General features: G+C 47.4%; 1 protein-coding gene and 1 pseudogene across 1 annotated transcript in view; both read left to right on the top strand.

The window, feature by feature from the left end:
- The window catches only part of LOC135896588 (uncharacterized), a 483,964-nt gene that overhangs the window by 8,789 nt on the left and 462,269 nt on the right, over window positions 1-12,906 (top strand). The gene's annotated exons all lie outside the window — the stretch shown is intronic.
- On the top strand, window positions 1,041-3,000 carry LOC135897117 (wee1-like protein kinase 2-A; annotated as a pseudogene).

The following is a 12,906-nucleotide window of genomic DNA, read 5'->3' as shown; positions in this document are numbered from 1 at the left end:
AGCTGTCGCAGCTCGTCGCGGACTATTGATAGAATAATCTCGCGAAGCGACTCGACGTCAGTCGAGAGAGCTCCCAGTCCACTGGTAGCAGAGGACAGATTCACTGGCTGACCGTACTGGTGCTAGCGCTGGGACCGGGCCTTCTCCCTGGTGACGGCTTCAGTGAGAAACTCTGCAACCGCTTTGGGCGGGCTACTAATGAGTCCATCCAGAAGGCGCTGTTTCACGCCTCACATCAAGTGACGCAGCTTCTTGTCTTCAGACATGGTAGGGTCAGCGCGCCTGAAGAGATGCACCATGTCTTCCACCTACATAACCACACTCTCATTGGGTTTTTGAATGCGAGATTGGAGGGCTCATTCTGCCCGTTTCCAGCGATCGGAGCCGGCTTAGGTGTCCAAGAAGCTGCCATGGTGTCAGAACCCCTTCGTGGTTCTGGAACCACGTCCGAGCACCGTATAAAAGGCTGAAGTAGACATCTCGCAGTTTCGATTCGTCGTCCCATCCATTGAACTCGGCCACACGTTCGAAGTACGCCAGCGAGTCTTCCACGTCTTCAAGAAGGTCGCCATGGAAGGGACTTGGCTGACATCGTTTTTGCAGCGTGTAATGAGGAGGCACAGGAGCAGGCATCGGAGGGCTAGTTGTGGTAGTATGGGATGTAGCATCAATAGCTGCTGTTCTTGTCGTTGTCCTCGCAGGTAACGGCTCAAACTCAGGGGCTAATCCCAAGATTCTCCGGCTGGCGCGGTGTACTCGCGTGAGGTCCGGTATCGGTCTAGCGCTCCTGCTGCTAGGAGGATCTGTTGCATGGATCGTGATTACACATGCTCGGCTCCAACTTTCGGTGGGAGAACACTGATTTTATTCCTCCGCGCTCGTAACGACCGCAACAGCTAGGAGGTCGTGCTTATCGTGATCATTCGCCGATGCTAGCCGTTCGAGAAAGCTCGCTTACGCCATGCGCGCCGCGCTGACACCAGCTCATAGTGCAACCAACGACACCAATGCACTAGGGTGGTGGAGACGACGACCAGCCGATGAATTGGAGCATGCGTATGTCTCCCAACACGCTGTTCCGTGAAGCGGTCGACTCGTCGCCGCCTTCGTCGTCCAGCGACCTGAACAGCTTGACCAACTCGAGCCTCGTGGGCTCGCTGGAACGTTCACCCTCGGTGCCCGTGGGGATGCCGGCGCCTCGGCAGGGCATACGCCGCCTTACAAGCGCATCAGGGCCCTGCGACTCTTCTATTCGCAGCAGGCTCCCAAGACCCTGTTGCAGCACGCCGAGACGCCCATCACCAGGCACATTAGCCGGCAGCGGCTCAGTCAGCACGTGAGGCCGGTCCAAGCGGCTGTAACCGCCGCGGCGTTGGCCAATGTGGACCCTTTCTCAACGTTGCAGACGACTCCGCCGAAGCCGACACCGAAGAGGCCGAGGAAGTGCTACAGCGTGTTCAGGACTCCAGAGAATACCTTTCGAGTACCTGTTGGAGTGATATGATGATGAAGCCGTGAAGGATTATGTTTTTAAGATGCAGGGCATCGCGCGAATGGAGCCCGGCCAGTCGCGCTATGAAACCAAGTTCCTGGAGTTGGCTGAAGTGGGCAGCGGGGAAGTTTAGCAGTGTGTACAAGTGCCTGCACCGACTTGACGGATGCGTCTACGCCATCAAGAAGTCTCGCAAGCCCACGCGGGGCACCCAGGATGAGAAGACTGCCCTCAACGAAGTTTATGCGCACGCGGTGTTGGGCCAGCATCCACACGTCGTCCGCTACAACTCTGCTTGGGCGGAAGACCGCCACATGATCATCCAGAATGAATTTTGCAATGAGGGCAGCCTGCTCAATGCCCCCCCAGCGCAACGAGCGTGAGGGCAAGCACTTCTTGGAGAAGGAACTGCGACGCATCCTCCTTCACGTGGCTGAGGGTCTTCCCTACATCCACTCCCAGAATCTCGTCCACATGGACATAAAGCCAGGGAACATCTTCATCTCGAGGGTCCGAATTTCTGCGCTTCCAGAGAGCACAGACGATGGTTTTGACTTTGGTTCAGAGGGCCCGACTGAAGAACTCGTCTACAAGATCGCTGACCTGGGTCATGTGACCTCACCAAGAACGCCTAAGAGGAAGAAGGCAACTGCCGGTACCTCTTAAAAGAAGTGCTCCGCGAAGGACGGCTCGACTTCGCTTTTACAGAGGTATTGCGGGTAAGTTAGGTCGGCGGAGAAGAAAGGGTGGTAGGTGTAATCGAACTTATTCAGAGCTGGTTCGGCTCACCCCGTACACCTTTCACTCCGATTCAGTGCATGTTTCGCTATTGTCAAGAAAGAACCCAGCGTTTACTTCGCGACTTAAGCTTGCTTGGAATTTGATCTACCCGAATGCTGAACACGTTTGAATCAACTGACGACGACAGTTGACCGGCAGAAAGTTTGTGATACGTTTTACTTACTACAGTGAATATTACTAGATATAAACGAGACAGGTTACTGGAAAAAATAAAGCTGAATAAACATCAGTTGTTACTTTGAGCACTGCGCCTTTTTTTGGTGCTTTATACCTTCTATCGTGGAAAACGTATGACAACCTTTTCTCGTACACCATCAGGCTGCACTTTTAAAACGAACAGGGATGTTAAGCAGCTTCTCAAGAAACTTGTCAAGTTGCTTTCTTAGAAATGAATAGAACATTTGCAAATTTATTTAATAGATGTATTACTTAGGCTGTACATTGTAAATTGTACAGCAACCACACCGAGAGGCGTTTGTAATTGGTTCAATTTTCGGACCAAGACAAGTTCTTCAAGTGCAAAGCTACCTTTCAGAGAAACCCGTGTTGGTTTCCTTTGGGGCTTCGTGCTGCAGTCGGGTGGATAGAAATCTTCCTTTCTCGAAATAATGGATACGGGACAAAAGAAGCATTAGCATTTTATCAATGTGAATATTGGACTTTGTTATACTGTATCATTGCAGTATGGCTACGAGATGTCTCTGTGAACTTATCTGTACTGGAAGGAGTGAACGTACGTCAGCAGCTAGAATCTTCCGACACCCTCCTGGGTTTACAGTGGTGTCAGAAACCGACCTGACATTCCGTCGGTAAATTTTTGCAGTCTCCGTCGTCCATACTGTCTCAGAAAGTAGGTTTGGCACGTTACCCCACAATTTAAATTTAAAATCGTCCATACTGTCGCCATTGTAAGCTGCTGCTAGCTGGCTGCGTCGCGAGACTTTTTTCTGAAAGTGAACTTGTCCAATGAACTCATTATTGGCAGATTTTAGTGAAGTTTTTCCATCCACATGTAAGAGCAGATGCGTGACTATGAGGCGCCGCCATTTTCTTGTGCACATATCAACGAAAAAAGTGAGGGCAGTCCTGCAAATTTACGAATACGTTTACACTTTTGACATGCACGAACGTGATCGGTTGCATTCGTTTTTCCGGAGCACTCTCATAATGAATGTTTGCCCTAGCAAGGAAACATTAGTATGGAAACCAGCGCGGCATTTCCTGTATTTCTGGGACTTTCTTTGTGCTCCCCTTGGAGAGTGCTGATTATCTGCAAAGACTCTTCTCGTGCTTTAGTGAAGTTAAAAATCAACATTATCAACATCATTTCATCTGCTAACAAATCGCTGGGTTTTCTCAAGCGTCATCTAAAACGCGCCCCCAAACCTGTTAAACTACTGGCCTACCAGTCAATAGTCCGACCGAAATTGGAATATGCATCCGCCATATGGAATCCGCACCAAACATATCTCATTAACGCACTCGAAGCCGTTCAAAAGCGTGCCACAAGGTTCATCCATTCTAATTATTCATATGACGTGAGCATATCTTACTTAAAGAAAGAATTGAATTTACTTCCCCTTTGTACGCGCCGGCGCACTGGAACCCTTTCACTTTTCCATAAGTTTTATCACAGCTCGCTTAATCAACCACCCTATATCCTTCCCGCAGCCCGAACATCTCATCGCACATGCCACACTTTTCAAGTGGGCCGCCCTCGCATGCGCACTGTTACCTTTTCCGCCTCATTCTTTTGCCAGGCCGCTACAGATTGGAACAATCTGCCCCACCAAATCTCCACCATCATTTGCCCTTCTACGTTCGTGGAGAGTGTCACTGCGCACTTTTCACAATAGAAATGACTTGTGTTAATAGACTTATATGCTCGTGCAACTTTAGTTTGTATTACTTAGTTCTATGTATTTGCGCTGACGTATGTAACCCTTTAGCACATGCAGTTTTTTGTTGTTGTTTGCGTGTTCACTTATGTATTATGCAAATTATGTACTAATGTATTCCCACCCCTTATGTAATACCCCTATCCAGGGGTCTTTAAGGTAATAAAATGAAATGAAATGAAATGAAATGAAATTATCATGGCGATCACCGAGAACTCGGGAATATTAACCATCGCTGCGATGCGGTTTATAGCCCAAAGCCAACATGGTTCTCACATTACCTAATGCCCTTCAGGAACTGCTTTTCTACTACTGAGAGACTGTACACAATATCAGTGAAGCGTTATGCAGCGACCACTGTAAAAAGAGTGTTTGTTTACTCCCCGTGCACCTTTCACACTGACACGCATCCGCGGTCACGTTAGTGGGAGTAGCAGAAGTTTCCGTTTTCTTGAGATTGCACTGAATACACGAGGGGCTGTGTGCTTCTGTATTTTACTTTCTTCTACATCGTGGTTTCTAGAAGACCTCGTAACGCTAATTGCAATGCATTTCATTATCCCAGGCGTGCGTTAGGGAAGGCTTTGCAGAGGAGCCCACACAAAGCACGACAAGAAAGATAATGTAAACGTCGCAGGAATCCGAGAAGGTCACGAGAAAACAGTGTGAAAACATTCGAGTGTCTTAGCACCGTCGCTGGCGAAAAGGCCAGCTATGCTCCTTGTTGCTTTTAATCCAATCTAACTAAGTGGTACGGCGCGTTTATGTAACCACTGAAACAGTAACGATATGGCGGTGCAGCTGACAGCCAATATTTATGCGGAAGTAATAATAATATAGGATAGTATACCTGTGGGCCAACATTCGTAAGTTTCTGAGAGAAATTCTAATTACGTTAACAACCTGGTGTGCCACATGGTCACTGGAAATGGCTTTTATTATTTGAATCTTCGCTCGTAATTGCTATAGCGTCGCTTGATAGAAAGTGCTACCTTGCAGAATTACAGCCGACTTTCAGAAAATGCTGCATATTTCGGTAAGTCGCCATACGAATGAGAGTTGCCTGGAATCAGATCACATACTTTAACACATTGACACTGATTTTGTTAAACAAGGTCTAGGTAAATAGAGGGGCTATTGGTAGAATCCAGTTCACTTCAGCGTGTACCCCGACAGGTGAATTGAACTGTGGACGTATCGTGTTTCTGACTTCAGTCAAAATATTCTGTGCAGTTAAACATACCTTGGCACATAGGAAACGTTGCGAAGTTTGCACAAGAGTAAGCTAACATCTTATATTCATTCCACGTTCGTTCTCCGTCTCGATTTCACCCATTATTATTTATGGTTGCTGAAATTGAATAATGTTCATCCAGTTCGCCTAAACAATTAATTCTAGTAACTTTCTAACCATACTTGTTTGCCACTTCTTACATTACGGCATTCTGCTTTGCACCAGAACCAGGAGAAAACAAGGAAACATGTATGAGAAGTTGGACAATGACGTATCCGTTTTTGTTGATTTGCCATTCCTCCGCGCAGGTGCACCAACTGTCGTAAATTTCATGCAGCCAAACTCGGCTCATATTCAGCGCTTGAGTTTTGCCGCCTTTCATGCTCTTCGCTTTTTTTGGGGGCTACAGCGACGAGAGAGACAACGAAGTTGGCTTTAGGTAAAACGCATGCATATGCTTTGATGCTGGAATTGCTCCAACAGTTTTTTTTTCGCCTGAGGATAGAACAGCGGGAGTGGAAGTTAATTTTCCAATGCATCTTTTTCGATTACAGACCAAAATATTTTGCTCCAGCACACGGGTATAGCGCAATCGCACTTAATCTCGAACATCGCCGCCATCGCAAGGCTATGCTACGGCAACGCGTCATGTAACAACCAAGGCATGACCAGTAGACACCGATGAAAGACATGCGATAAGAACAATCCGAGCTCTATCACGGCCCCTCATTGCGCCAGTCCCCACGGACCCTACAAAAGATGGCTATCACGTACAAGGGCTGCTGAATATTGTCTATAACGAAGTGGGCTAAAAGGTCTGTTTGAATCATTTCCCGCTTACAACGTTTTCGAACCATTTTAAAATTTTTAAAAAGGCAATAAGTCATCCAGATACACTTCACATCGCGGCAGCAGTCGCCGTAATGACGAGCTGTCACGAGATGTGACCGTGTTGGCGTTTAGAGTTCCCCCAAGGCCGGAGGGTAAATTGTAGAGTGTCCGTAAAAAAAAAAAAAAGCTATAACGCTGCGTATGAATTTTATCGCAGTATACTGCCGAAGCCGTAATTTTCCCAAAACCTGACTCACATTTTGACCAAATGTAAACAACGTTGTTTTTTTTTACTTCACCTAAGCCACCGGGGAAACACACGTTGCCTTGTCGGGTGCCAGGGGTGCTCACAGCAAGCCAGGAACCAAGAACAATAAAGTCAAGCAATGGGCCTGTGCCTAGTAATCAGTTCTAGAGTCTACATGTCGGTCGTATTTTCTTTAGCGTTCTACAATGGCGAACTAGAACTAGATCGACCCTAGCAACAATACTTTGGGTGCACGCTCGTGCAGCTCTCGTGCCACCAACATTGCAGAACTGCGATTTCGGATGCTTCCCTTTGGACGCAGAATCCCCAAGCCTGGTTTCTGCTAGGCGAAGCGCAATTCCACTGCCACCGAATTACGTTGCAGGTGAGCCAGTACAACGCCGGGCAACCAATTTATGCTCAACAAGTTCCTGTCGATTATAAAGAATGCCTCGTTCCCTAGCAGTTTATAAATGTGTTGTTTGGTTTGGGTACCGCAATTCGCTATTTTGCCAGCATACCCAAGTTCGCATCTGCTTAAATTACTGTTTCCATGTTAAATTACTGTCCCTGACAAGGTGCACTGTATAATTGAAAACTGTTTTTCTTTGTTTTCCAGTGGCCAAGTTGATCGCACGCCCAGTTGAAAACTGCATTGAAGCCATTATTAGAGAATGCAGATCAGCTTTTTGATTCTTTACCAGTTCGCCTTCAAATGTCATTTATATTTCGCTTGTTTGAAAAATCACACTATCGATATTCCATTGCGCATGAAATAACGTTAGAGTTACAGGATCTCTTCCTTCCCGTTGAACGGGGAGGAAGAGATCCTGTTGAACCTCCTTTCCGTTCCCGTTGAACGAAGAGGAAGAGATTATCGTATCGAATTCGCTCGCAACCCGAGCTCCAAATAACTATTCCAAATATGCAATGCAGCCCTTGAATCCGGAGTCGTCAGCAATGCAGTACTTATAGAGCAGGCGCACTATCAGAGAATAGAAGAAATGAAGGACATGAACAACTATGTCACCGGATTTACAGATTCCTTTATTGTCCAACCTTTACGAATGCCGCAAACCTGCATTTGCTCTCCTTTTCCTATTTAGCATTTCCTTAAAGCGCCAGCTTTGAGGTCAAACCCGAAAGGCGCACGAGCTGTCGCCCGCCATTTCGGTTTGTCGATATAAGCAAACCGCAACGTGTTTTCTGGACGCGAGTGAGACCGCAGCCACGAGCAAAACGTGGCGGAACGGACATGTCAAGTGAACGCACCCTCGCCGCCGGTCAGGCACAAGCGAAAGACAAGACGAGCAGTCAAATCGAGCTGCACTCCAGCTATCGTAAGCCGCTGCAAACATGCCGATAAGAGAGCACAACACTTCACGGCACTGGCGTCAGTCCAAGCTGGTCCAGGCCACGCTGCGGAGCGTTCGTGTTAAGCGCGCTGACGGCTGTACATGTGGCCACTATATCAGTCACTATAACAATTGTTGAATAATTTGAATGAAGTTTTCGAAGAGCTCAGGTAATTAAGGTTCAGCCAGAAATATGGGTGGGAAATCCGGAACGCTTAATGGCATATGATCAGAATAGTGACTCGGTGAATATACCCACACCTGCTTTCTCCTCGCTCAGTGACGTATCGGTCGCGATTGCATTATCTATTCCCCACTGTTTTAAATGATCTTGTAACATTCCATTCAAATATGTAGTGGGCAGTAGTTTGGCGTTCGATGGAAATATAAATCAGATTCTATCTTTATTTTATACAATGACATGACCGGACAAATGCTCTCGCGTGCATTAACGTTTATTGGATCGAGCTAGGCTTGTGCAAACAACGCCTGAGTTCTATGTAAGCGGGACCAGTTCTCATCGAAAAATGCCCTCTTTTCACTAATAAAGATAAACTGTCGTCGTCTCAAAGAACATACGGAAATGTTTAAATATGTTTTTAATTGTTAGAATTCGCAATCTGCAGGGAAGAGTAGGCAGTCTTGCTTCTTGACATAAAACATTGTTTGCAACAAATTTGCCGCGGTGTCAACGCCGCGCAGTAGACGCAACTGCGCGTGCACGGAAGTGTGCTCGCTCGTGCTCACGCTCGTGTTCTCCACTCTGGCCTTGCTCGCTGTGCGGATGGGCTTGGTCTTCCACCAGCTTGACCGACGAATAGTACCCACATACGGATTTCACATTTTTGAAGCGTTATCATATTGCTCAGTGTCTGCCAAGGTGCCTAGGAGTGGTCACGAGTGAGCGCACACGGGCGAGCATGCGTGCAATCTGACAATAAGTTTCGCGTGGTTCGAAGCTAGTTCAGTGTTCGAAACTAATCGAAATTAATAAGCCCAGATGGCTACGATAATGATAAGTGTGGCCAAAAGTCTAATTCCTACCCAGGTGGCCACGGCCGGGCGCGTTGGCTTCTTCTGAAAGTACGTAATTCTTTTGAAAATGCGAAATACGAATTTTCACCTACCGCTGCTTGTTTAGTACGTAAACTTCGTTATTAAGTGTACCGAGTAACAGTAGGAAGAACCACACTGATCCAAACGCCATTCTTGATTGATTCGACCCGTCGGCCAATAGCCACTGTGTATGGAAATCTTGCATATGACGAGATATGCCAGATGCCGGACGCCTCGAAACTGGTGAAGAATGGCTTTGTTTTAAAAAAAGAGTGTTTGAGAAAGAAGTGGCCTCGCACTCCGCTTGGGAGCTTCAGGCGCCGCATGTGCAGAAAATGTGCTTCAGATGTTCAGAGCAGCGTATGCTATCCGCGGACCGTGTTTTTGCACCAAGACCGCAGGGTTGTTTAGGGCCTCTTTATTGATCAGAAGGACCTACCCTATTGACTCAGTACTTTTGTACGCAATCGTCAAAACCTTTTCAAGGTTTTTTATGAGAATTTTCAGGTACCATCAAAGCGAAGTATTTATAGTGCGTTGAAAATTATGGTGCCCGAGACAGGATACTGAAACGTAAAAGGTTGATTTAACAGATATATACATGAAGTGGTTTTAACACACAAAGGAGCTTTCGCGTGTTGCACCTTTGCTTTAGTCCTTAGACAGACATGTCGTCTTGAAAACTAGCATGCAGTGATCCGTATATGTTTTATTGAGTTTCACATCTCCGGGAGCATCCGAGTTTTTGTTTACATAAGAAGCTAGGCACGCGTATCTCACTGTACGTGATGAAGACGCAATTTTTTATGTCGATGTACGTGTTCTGTAGTTATTTCCGTCCGTTTCATGTCACCTAGCGTCCAGCTGTCTCGAAGTACCTAGGGACACCTTCTGTTGAGTGCGCTCGTGCCATATTCAGTTGCACTCGAGTGATGCCACACGTTCATCTGGAATCCACGCGTGTGATGGCGCACGTTCGGCCGGCGCGAACATCACACGAGTGCGCGCCACCGTGCCACCGCGGAGATTGACGGTGGCGCGCGGTGTGGTCCCGTCGAGCAGCGCGCACCAGCAGACGACGAAGAGTGGGCCGGTCCGCTCAGGCGCCATTTTAAGGCGTGAGCCTTTAGTGGCTCATGAGTGTCCGTGCACAGTCCGTGGTGAATGCAGGAAAGCAGTTGATCAATCACAGCCAGGAACAGTGCGCTTGCATCCCATGCTCGTGGCCACGGCGGCATCCGTTCGCAGGACAGTTGAAACAACAGCAACAGAGGCAGTCATATATAGATAGGCTTTCGCCTATCGCAGCTTAGCTCCGCAAAGTTCCCGTAGATTTTGTAGCAGCCGGTGACGGTGGAAGCCGTGTCTCTGCGTGTCTCGCACGAAAATATTTTTGCTGATAGAATCCAGTACCTCATCGGTGAGTGGATACAGTTGATAATCGCCGTTAACCAGGAGCCCAGACGAGTGAGACAGTCCGAGATGACCAATTTCATCACCGATGTAGCGGCAGCATACAAGGGGGAGGTATGAAGCTGCAGCATCGGTTTCTGCGCTTGAGTCCGTAACCTTCGTCTGCGTTGTCTCTTCTCAGTTTCGACAATGCTTCAGGCTATTGTCGGAGTACGTGCAAGGCGCTGACAGCGCAGTTCGCAGCCACATCTCAGTGCCCCGGAAAAAAAGAATTCTAGGAAAATGTCACTTGCTCAATTTCGAATTCGACATGTATCTTGCAAAGGGCGCTACAGTCACAAACTCCCGTTTGCTGGCTCGCACGTTTGCCTGGCAAGAAGTGAAACACGGAAGTCGAGTGGTGTTCGACGTAATTTCCGCTTCTCTGCTACGGTTCCAGGGTGGTTCAGCCGAAGGCACCATAAAATTTTGCCCGTGCTCCTCCGTGGCCTCCAAGATTGCCGCAGCTCCTCTATAGATGGGTACGATTGCCTGTTAGGTTTCTGTCTCCATTGCTTGAGACTCAGTATTTTCTGCATGAGCGCTCGCTGGTACCAGCCGGAGTGCTTGAAGCGTTGAGCACATATTGCAAAGCCACGCCATCCGAGTTCTACGCGAAGTGCGTGCACAACAAAAATCAGCCTCGACAGCGAATGGGAACTTTCAAGCAAGAGGCGAACAAAAAGTACACCGCAACTGAAATTTATCGTATGGTATAGCCGCTCATCACAATGAACAAGCTGGGAACGGCTACCCTGAAACAAAGTGCCGGATCTAGGAGGCCCTGTAGAGACAACACCGCAAGCTTGTTGTGCTGCCATCCTGATGACTCGCGCACCCTCTCCGTTTCTTTTGTGCCAGATTATGTGTCATAAATATCCCTTAGAAAATTGACTCTTAAGTCTACTTCGGCGGTTTCATGCGCCAGAACCAAGATATGGTTATGAGGCACTCCAATCCGAAAGGCTCGGAATATTTTTATCCCCTGGGAACTCGCCCAATGTACGGCGTATGTTCGTTTACACCTAATAAAGTGCAAAATGAAGGCTTTCATTGGGCAAAGTATGCGGAAATGCCCCACGCTGGTGTTGAAGAGGACAGCATTGGGTTAATCCGCTCTATGCGTTTCAACTTTCAAAGACATTCGTCATGCGTACATTCCGCCCAGTGCGCATGCAAAATACATCACGAGAATCGGCACCCTAATTAGGCTTTGAAATAGAAGCGAGTCTATTGTATTGTACTGTTACGGAGGCAAAAATGCTGGCATGAAGGCAAAAAGGCTAACAGAAGACAAACTTGGGACAAAGCTGTTTACTGCGAGAATTTCTGCCTGCGAAACGAAAGCGCAACTCGGCAGTTATAGCGTACCTACTGGCACGAAAGATGGCTGTGGTCGAATCCAGTGCCACTGAAGCTTGGGCGAGTTTGTATCTCATGATAAAATAATTTGAAAACGCCTAAGAACGAGTTTATAATGGCGAATGAGTTTGAAGTCAGCGCTCGTCCCGTCTGTTCTTTGAGTCTGATCTCGTTCTTCAGTGCTGTAAAATCATTCCATCGAATCCAGTGGCCGTGCGAGAATTTTGCCGCGATAATACATGCGTCCCTGTAAGGTCAGGGTGTCAGCAAAGCGCGCATGAATTCGAGTGCACAAGCGGCAGCATTCGCACATTCCGAACTGGCGCTCTTTGGCCTTAGATGTCCTTGCGCCAATAATCTTCAATCATCATCATCATCATTACCATCATCATCATCATCATCACCACACCATCATCATCATCAACTGACATTTCGAACAGGCGAGCCCATCGCTTCAGCTACGTGCTTGCCACGTAAAAGATGAAGCAGTATGCCACAGTGAGCACACCTCGTATTGAGACGATATAGCGACAACAACGATATAGCAGGGAAGCGATCACCGGTCAAAAGTAAAGGGATACATACCTGGCAGTGTTTCTTTCAGGTCAGCTCATCTAAGGATACATATGAGTTTTGTCGCTCGATAATTTGTTTGTAAAATTCTTCCATCCCTTCCTCGCTTCTATTCAGCGACTCCAGCTTGCATTCTAAGAGAACTATAGTTGGAGCCATTGTTAAGGTTTGTTTGCAGATAGCTTTGGATCAGGTGAAGGTACAAGAAAGCTGATAATGGGGAGCCACATTTCGTAATCTCTACCACAACGCATAGTAGGACTAAACACCAAACGCACGCTATTTCTTGTCTCCGATACAAAAAGAAAGAAAAAGGAAAAAAGACGCATTGCTACGAAGCTGTTAAAGCCTGAAAACTGGGTTTGCCTTGTGCCGTCCGTCCATGCTTGTTTGTTACTTTAATTTTTTTTCTCATTAGACCACCAGAGAAGTCGCTAATTCACAACCACCGTATCGCGAAACAAAAACGAAGCTTCGCCCGCTGTCGCCATTGGTGATAGGGGTCATGCCGCTACAGCAATTTGTGAAGTTGGCAGCCAGACGCAATAACCAACCAGGCACTGCCGCACTGTTTCATGAGCTGTATTAATGCGAAGTATTATTTT

Source organism: Dermacentor albipictus, chromosome 6, assembly GCF_038994185.2.
Source record: "Dermacentor albipictus isolate Rhodes 1998 colony chromosome 6, USDA_Dalb.pri_finalv2, whole genome shotgun sequence".
NCBI lineage: Eukaryota > Metazoa > Arthropoda > Arachnida > Ixodida > Ixodidae > Dermacentor > Dermacentor albipictus.
Note: the sequence above shows the minus strand (reverse complement) of the source record. Positions and strands in the feature narration are given on the sequence as shown.